This window comes from Mustelus asterias, chromosome 16 (genome assembly GCF_964213995.1).
Source record: "Mustelus asterias chromosome 16, sMusAst1.hap1.1, whole genome shotgun sequence".
NCBI lineage: Eukaryota > Metazoa > Chordata > Chondrichthyes > Carcharhiniformes > Triakidae > Mustelus > Mustelus asterias.
Genome location: NC_135816.1, coordinates 48,896,074 through 48,905,479, shown reverse-complemented (window position 1 = coordinate 48,905,479; position 9,406 = coordinate 48,896,074).

The following is a 9,406-nucleotide window of genomic DNA, read 5'->3' as shown; positions in this document are numbered from 1 at the left end:
TGCTATCAGTATCATGTTCAATTATAACTGAAAGGTTTCTAAACTGTTGTGCTGGAATTGTAATTTCATCCTCAAGCACATCTTATTTCAGTAACAAAAGCCGCACATCACACAAAGATGGAATGAGACCCCCTTTTTATTGAAATATGTTAGATTCAAAAGGTTGCAAAAACATCATTAATTCATATTCTGAATGAAATTCGGTCCTGAAGATTGCATAAAAACAAATTCCATTTCCAGTGTTTGATCATCCTGTGAATTGTTGATGTCCTTGGCTCCAGTTTGCAAGTCCTCATTTAGTGAATATTACCAAATGTCAGGTAAAGAAGTCACATTTTACCAAAGAAGAGAAGGAAAAATCTTAATATTTAACTTGTTTAAAATTAGGCTTGAATCATACAATGCAGAATAAGGCTATTCAGCCCATTGGATCTATGCCATCCCTTTGAAAGAATTATTCAATTTGTTATATTCCTTTGCTCTTTCCCCATAGATCTGCAATTGTTGTCTTTTTCATGAATACAACCAATTCCGTTTTGAAAGTTGCCATCAGATCTGCTTCCACTACCATTTCAGGCAGTGCATTCCAAATCATAACAGCTCACTGCACTTTTTTAAAAAGTCTCTTTATCCCGGTTCTGGTTCTTTTGTCAATTATATTTGTGTCCTCAGCTTTCTGACCCTGATATCACCGGAAATAGTTTCTCCCTATTTATGCCATGAAAGTGCCTCATCATCATGAGAATATGTACAAAATCTCCCCTTAACATTCTCTGTCCTGAGGAGATTAATGCAACTTCTCTGGTCTTGACAAGTGCTGCAAATGTAGGACTTTACAAAATGGTTACATTTTAAAATGTTTCCTTTAACATAAAATAAAACAGAATATTCTGAAGGTGGAGTAGTGGTCATACTAAACCTTCAGGGACAGGCCCATGTGATCTGGTTGCCATGTGGAAAGAAACCCAAATAAAAATTTGATGAAAATCAAATAACAGTTTTCATATTCTGGCACAAAATAGGGACAGTTGTGTTTTGGACACTGAGAGGGTGAGAGAGAGAGAGAGAGAGAGAGATCCAATTCAACGACTGATATGAAGAGCAGAGAAAGACTGTTTTTATGTAATCAACCAAGTAAGATGAAGTTGAGAGTTGATTCTCTGTTTGTAAAGAAGAAAATGAAACAGACAAGACTATTGGACATTTAAAAAACAAGGGCTGGAATTCTCCAGATGCTAAAGGGATTTGACAGGGTAGATGCAGAGCAGATGTTTCCGCGTGTTGGACATTCTAGAAGAAGAAGCCATAGTTTTAGACTAAGGGGTAGAAGATTTATAACAGAAATAAGGAAGAATTACTTCACTTGAAGTGTTGTGAATGACAATAGAATGCTGTAACCTTTTTCAGACAGAGACATTTCAAAGGAAGAGATGCAATATAAAAACTGGACTGTTAATTCTGGCAGAGATAATGGAAGCTGATTACCATCTCAGTAGAGACCATCTCCTGTGAGTTTTATCCCAACCATGTTTATGTTTTTCCACTTCCAGGAATACCTGAGAAAAGGGGTTAAAAACTAGCTGCAACCCTGGTCTCTGTGTGCTAGTCCAGTGTTCTAGTTCTACTGTTCTAGTGAAGCTTGCAACTGAAGAACATTCACTCGGCACCCCTGCTCTGGCAGGTAAAAAATCTTTCTCTGATTGCTGGAAGCAAGACAAGTCATAAGGCCATGGTCAAAAAGGAGGCAGGAGAAATCCTTTCAGTGATCCTCAGAACTAAGAATCTCCAAACCAACGGCTCAACTGCCGAAGGCAGTGCTACTGGAATCACCCAAGTTAACATCCACAACACTTCACCACCTCACACATAAGCCAAAGACAGCATGGTATATCTTTTTTAACTTTGTTTTTGGATTCACTTCTCATTTCTAATCTGTGTTTATGTATGTTGCATTTTATTACTTTCTTCGCATGTTTTAGTAATTAATAAACTCACCCTTTCTTTAACTCAAGAAAGTCTTCCTTTAAAACATAAATTCATTTGGATTGGGAAAAAAATATCCATGAGGGAAGGGATTTTAAATTAATCGAGGGAGTTGAATAAAAAAGGGGAGCCAGTTCATCCCTCCTCACTCTGGAGCTCTTGGGGGTACCTTGTCCGGAATCGTATCAAATTGGGAAACGGTTTATAGCAGGGAGCAAGGGAAACTGTTTTTCCACAGAAGGTTTTGAGGTGTGATGCGCATTAACAAAGTTAGTGAATGAAACAGAGATCATACTAACAATTAAAGGATATGTCACATGGATTGTTGAATGGAAGGGATATGAAGGTATACTGGAACAAAGGAATCACATGTTATTTGGACCGGTGCATATGTCAAGAATAATTAAGAACGTGGAATAATAGAGTGAAATGGCCTAGTTCCTTGTTGTAATTTTTTAAGCTTCCTTTCTGGTATGTGAGTCAATATTTTATATTGTACTAATACATTATTCAGCCTGAAAATGGCTCTGAGATTCCAGACAGCAGACAATATTTCTCTCAGATATACCTTTAGATGCTGGATTCCTGGGAAACTCTGGTATCATTCCAGAGATCATTGGTTGCAGCAGTCAAGGGCATGTCGGGTGCTTCTGGAAAGATAAATTAAAATGGGCTGAACTATGTCTGTCATAAATGATCAATTATCTTCAGAGTTTATAATTTGGTGTATACTCATTATTTATCCACATATGACATGACATTTCATGTTCATCCAACTGTGAGTGTCAGATACTTCTCTATGTCCTCTTTGCTTAACAAAACACTTATTATTTTTTATTTATATTGTTTACTACTGATGCAATGCATTTTGCATTTATCAACATGACACTGATGTTTACAGTGTGCTGAAAGCATTTACACTTCCAATATATTTCCTTTGATGTTCAGCATTAGCTTGCCAATATGCTGATGACCTAGAATAAGATTTAGAGTTATGTCTGAGATAATTTTTTGTTTGCATAAATAATAAAATAGACAGTTTGTGCTGAAATATATTCTGAAAACTTTCATTTACTTATGTACTAAATAGAATAGTTTTATCTTGCAGCTAATTTGCTTTAATATCACTAATGAATGAAGTGTTTATTTGCTTTCAAAATACTGACAAAGATAATTAAATAATGGTCAATAGTCTTGTTATGGAGTGTTAGGTTGGAATGGTGGCACAATAGTTAGCACTGCTGCCTCACAATATCAGGGACCTGGGTTCAATTCCCAGCTTGGATCTTTGTCTGTGTGGAGTCTGCAGGTTGTCTGCATGGGTTTCCTCCGGGTGCTCCGGTTTCCTCCCACAGTCTGAAAGATGTGCTGGTTAGGTGCATTGGCCATGCTAAATTTTTCCTCAGTGTACCCGAACAGATGCTGGAGTGTGGCGACTAGGGGATTTTCACAGTCACTTCATTGCAATGTTAATGTAAGCCTACTTGTGATACTAATAAGTAAACTTCAAAAAGGAAGCATCTTTCTATTTGAATGTATATGCTGATGTCTTTAGTGAGTATGAGCATGCATGGGTGATGTTATCGGTTGCGTGGGCTTTCATGGGTTTCGTCTTATCACCTGTGTAACTAGCTGCCTCCAGTTCTGAGTCCATTTCAATATTTTTGTAAGTGAAGAAGATTGTCTATCACAACACGTTCAACTACCTTTCTGTGGCCAAGTTACCCTTAAGTTGGATTAATACTTAATAAGTTTTTTTATTTGTGGGACATGGGTGTCGCTGGCTGGACAGCATTTATTGCCCATCCCTAGTTGCCTGAGGGCAGCTGAGAGTCAACCACATTGCTGTGGTTCTGGAGTCACATGTAAGAATGGTAGATTTCCTTCCCTAAAGGACATTAGTGAACTAGGGCTTTTCCAATAATTGGCAATGGTTTCACGGTCATCAGTAGATTCTTACTTCCAGATATTTTTTATTGAATTCAAATTCTTCTATCTGATGTGGTGGGATTTGAACCAGGGTTCCCAGAACATTAGCTGAGTTTCTGGATATCTAGCAATAATACAACTAGACCATCGCCTCCACGACACAACAACCTGTTGAATCGTTACCCCATCCAGCACCTTAAACATTCACTTCCTCCACCATCAGTGCAGGTACTATCTACAAGATACAATGCAGCACTTGACAGCCCCCTCCAAGGGCAGCAGATGCACTGGAACATCACCAAGTTCTCCTCTAAACCACACACTAACCTGACTTGAAACTATATTGCTGTTCCTTCATGATTGCTGTGTCAAACAACCTGGGACCCTCTTCCTAACAGCACTGTGGGTGTACCAACACTAGATGAACTGCACCAGCTCAAGAAGGCCACTAAATACCACATTCTCAAGATCAATTAGCAATGGACAGTAAATGCTGGCTTTGCCAGGTATGCTCACATCCCAGGAATTAATAAAACAGTGTTGTTGGCATTAGTTTAAAAAAGAGGGAGGAGAGGAAGCTTGTCTGGAGACGACATGGACTTGTTCAGCAAAGTAGTCTGTTTCTGTGCTGTAACCATTGTGTAGTACTTCATAATGGTCTAGCAATATAGATAAGGGTTATATTTCCTTTCTGATGCAGTGTAACTTCGATGTGACTTTTTCCTAATTAGTTGTCGGCCAACGCCAAAGTTGATTTTCTAGTTATATCAGATAAACCTATCATGAGACAGTCTACTAATAAGTTACTGAGTATTATATATGCTCGGTCTCATTTGGTTGCGCTACTATAAAGGCGAAGCCCTACCTCACTGAGACCAAGAATAGCTTGATTGATTAAAGAACGCCATGCTTGATTAATCCGAGCTTTGTATTAATGATTACATCTTGAATTAAATACTTAGCTGGAGGTGATTCAAACGGAACAAAAATAATAAGTCATAATTAAGTTTGGGATCTTGGGACTGCTGACCTCATTCAGTACTGAAAGCATTTTGTGGCGATAGTTAGGATTGTTCGTAGGCCTTAGCTGTGCTCAATACTCCAATACTCCAAAATAATCAGATCATTGTAAACTAACCAGGAGATTACTTTTGGGAATTATAGAAATATTATCATTGGCTAAGAAATATTTGTTAATCTTTACTTGACCAAAATGATTTTGCCATGATCTGTCTAAAACTTTGTCAATGGTCAGTCCCTGTACTCCCGGATCAATGACTTCATGATAGATTGCAACACTTTTCAGGAGAAAAAGTGTTAGTTGGTTGCCTGAGGTAATTCAATGTAAAGACCATGGGCTGGATTTTACAGACCCACGCCAACTGTGTTTTTGGCAGTGGGGTGAAGGTATATTCTAACAGGTGGAAAACCCATCCCCTTCCCACCCACCACCGAAGCTTTTTTTATTTAACCTTAGTCACAGGTAGGCTTACATTAACACTGCAATGAAGTTAGTGTGAAAATCCCCTAATTGCCACAGTCCGACGCCTGTTCGGGTACACTGAGCAAGAATTTATCATGGCCAGTGCACCTAACAAGCACATCTTTTGGACTGTGGGAGGAAACCAGAGCACCTGGAGGAAACTCACGCAGACAGGAGGAGAACGTGCAGACTCCGTACAGTCAGTGACCCGAGCCAGGAATCAAACCCAGGTCCTTGGCGCTGTGAAGCAGCAGTGCTAACCACTGTGCCACAATGCTGCCCCAAGATCCTTAATATGTGCCCCTTAATATGGAAGGTGGGCGGATGCTGAAATCGGCAGCCTGCCCGCCATTTTAAAATCAATAATTATGGCTTGCTAACAAGCCAAATGACCTGGATAGCACTCTGCTCACTCCATAATACAGCTGGCATGAGCAGGAGGACAGGCTGCTTTCTAAATGTTTAAAAGATGAGACGGAAGGGGTGTATGTCCTTCGCGGGGGGTTGACCTGCGTGCATTGAGGGGTACCACAGTCCTGTCAAAATTTTATCCCCCTCTTTTCCTCCCACCTAGCCTCCAAAGCCAACCACCCCCACCCCACTCGAACCCATCCCTATGCAGCCCAATCCCTCCCACCCAAAGATTCCTGACTCCCTCCGGCATCCATCATTTCTTTCTTCCTGGGCTTGTAGTTCTGACAGTGCAATAGTGAAAGTTGCTACCAAATAAACCTGTTGGACTTTAACCTGGTGTTGTGAGACTTCTTAATATAGTTCCCACTCAGGGTGGTGAGTGACTTGGAAAGAAACTTCAAAATGATGGTGTCTCATGTACCTATCACTGTGTTCTTCTAGGTGGTAGAGGTCGCAGGTTTGAAAGGTGCACCAAAGGACCCTTGGTGAGTTGCTGCAGTGCACCTTATATATAGTACAAACTGTTGCTACTGTGCACTGGTGGAGGAGAAAGTGAATGTTTAAGATAGTTCATGGTATCTAGTTTCTTGTTGGAGATGCACTCATCCAGGCAAGTGCAGAGTATTCCATCACAATGCTAACATGTGCCTTGAAGATAGTGAACAGACTTTGGAGAGTCTGGAACTGAACTACTCACTGCAGATGTCTGAGCCTCTGACCTGCAATTATAACCACAATATTTATATGGCTGACCAAGTTAAGCTTCTGGTCAGTAGTAACCCCCAGAAAGTTGATGGTGGGGTATTCAGCAATGGTGTTGTCATTGAACCTTAAAGGAGAGAGTTAGATACTCTCTTAGTTTGGGCGGCACAGTAGCACAGTGGTTAGCACTGCTGCTTCACAGCTCCAGGGTCCCGGGTTCGATTCCCGGCTCGGGTCACTGTCTGTGTGGAGTTTGCACATTCTCCTCGTGTCTGCGTGGGTTTCCTCCGGGTGCTCCGGTTTCTTCCCACAGTCCAAAGATGTGCGGGTTAGGTTGATTGGCCAGGTTAAAAATTGCCCCTTAGAGTCCTGAGATGCGTAGGTTAGAGGGATTAGCGGGTAAAATATGTGGGGGTAGGGCCTGGGTGGGATTGTGGTCAGTGCAGACTCGATGGGCCGAATGGCCTCCTTCTGCACTGTAGGGATTCTATGATTCTATGGATGATCATTGCCTAGCACTTGTGGTACAAATGTTACTAGCCATTTATCAGCCCAACACTGAAAGTTGTTCAGGTCTTGATGCATATGGACACAGATTGCATTGCATCAGTATCTGAAAATTGTGAATAGTACTGAACACTGTACAATCATTAGCGAACATCCCCATTCCTGAACTTTAATGGAGAGAAGGTCATTGATGAAGCAGCTAAAGATGGTTGGGTCCAGGACACTACCGTAAGGAACTCCTGCAATGATATTTTGGTGCGTAGATGATTAGTCTCGAACATCTACAATCATCTTCCTTTACGCCAAGTATGACTCCAAGCAGTGAAGGAATTTTCCCTGATTCCCATTTTGGTGGTAGCCCTTGATGCTGCACTTGGTCAAATGCTGTCTCGATGTCAAGGAGAATCACTTCCACATCACTGGAGTACAGCCCTTTTGTCCATGTTTGGTCCAAGGATGTAATGAGATCTGTGCCAAGTGGCTCCAGCAGATCCCAAATAGAGCATCAATATCCAGGTTATTGTTGAGTGATTTTTTTGCTTGATAGCATTGTCTACAACACCTTCCATCACTTTCCTGATAATTGACAATAGACTGATGAGGGAGTAATTGACCAGGTTGTATTTGTCCTGCTTTTTGTGAACAGGATCTGTGAAAAATTTGTCATTTAGTTTGGCAGATGTCAGTGCTGTAGTCTTTTCATGCTCGAAAAGGTTTCACTCAAATGGGTTTTGCTCACTCCCACAACTGCACTTCCTCATGTCTTTCAGGTCGAGTGTTCATACTAAGTAGCTCTTTGAAAACATGGGCTGGATTTCAACCCACATAAAACGATTGGGTTGGGATTGCATAAGATGATAAAACCTTAAAAATTTCAAGCCTGACCCAATCTGCCTCCAATGATTGCAGGACAAGTGAGAGTGCAGCCAACCAGTTCACAGGAGAAGGACTGGCCAATGAAATACTCTGATTCAATCAGTTTTCATGAGGACGGCAGTGGCACAGTGGTTAGCATTGCTGCCTCACAGCACCAGGGACCCGGGTTCGATTCCCGGCTTGGGTCACTGTCTGTGTGGAGTTTGCACATTCTCCTCGTGTCTGTGTGGGTTTCCTCCGGGTGCTCCAGTTTCCGCCCACAGTCCAAAGATGTGTGGGTTAGGTGGATTGGCCATGATAAATTGCCCCTTAATGTCAGGGGGACTAGCTAGGGTAATTGCATGGGGTTATAGGGATAGGGCCTGGGTGGGATCGTGGTCGGTGCAGACTTGATGGGTTGAATGGCCTTCTCCTGCACTGTAGGATTCTATGATTTAACCTGGCTGACTAGGTTTTTGAGGCCCTGGGAAACCTGGTGAAATAAGTCAGCAAAGGCCGATATCCCTTCACCAGATTCCCTTTTATTTAGAAACTCTATTATAGTTGTTACAAGTTCTGAGTCAGCACTCAGAATGCCAGGAGACCTGACACTCCCATATATATAAAGTATCCCTGATTGGACAAGCAACAAAGTACTCAATTAGGGACAGCCTTTAATATCCAACCAAATAAACAAAATCAAATTAACTTAGGATAACTCATAAGGGGCAGCTCCCAAAAGGGGACTGCCTGAAACAAAAGACAAAGCAGAAAGTAAACTTAAAACATCAAATTAAAATGTGATTAAGGGGGTCAATAATGCACCCCAGTCCCTGCGGTGCCCAATGGGCATGGAAGGCATTAACAGTGCCTTTTTTTTGTTCATATTCTAAGAGGCCAACCTCAATGGCTAGTTCAAGTCATTACACCTGGCAGCTGAAGGGAGGTGAGGATAGTTTCAGGGAGCAGTTAAGTGCTTTCCTCAAGACCAGCAAACACCCCAGCCCTCACTAGTCAGGCCTCAGAATTGCCAAGATTGAGGATCAGACCCTTTCCCTGGGTTCACTCCCCACCCCTCTACTCAGGCTGGGGACCAGATGTGCCCACTAGCAGCTGTAGGTTTCCTCAGGAGCACATGGCTTTCTTCACCCTGGTCACAGAGCAATGTCTCCATGTGTAGACTTGTCCTTTACCTGGAAGATCGGGGTGGAGATGCCACACCCAGGTAGAGGCCAGGAAAAGTGCTCAGTTGTGTTTGAGGTGGAGGGATACCTGTAAAGGATATGTTCACTAAAGGTATCACTTCATTTCTTTCATTCATCCACTGAGGCACCGATGATGCAGGCAGCAGGCAACCCTGCCTTGGTAATTAATTTCACCCAGATGAGAAGAAGGAGGTAAAGGCAAAATACTGCAGATGCTGGAATCCGAAACAAAGACAGAAAAATGCTGGAAAATCTCAGCAGGTCTGACAGTAGAATCTTTAGCTCTATTCTCTCCCCACTGACGCTATCAGACCTGCTGAGATTTTCT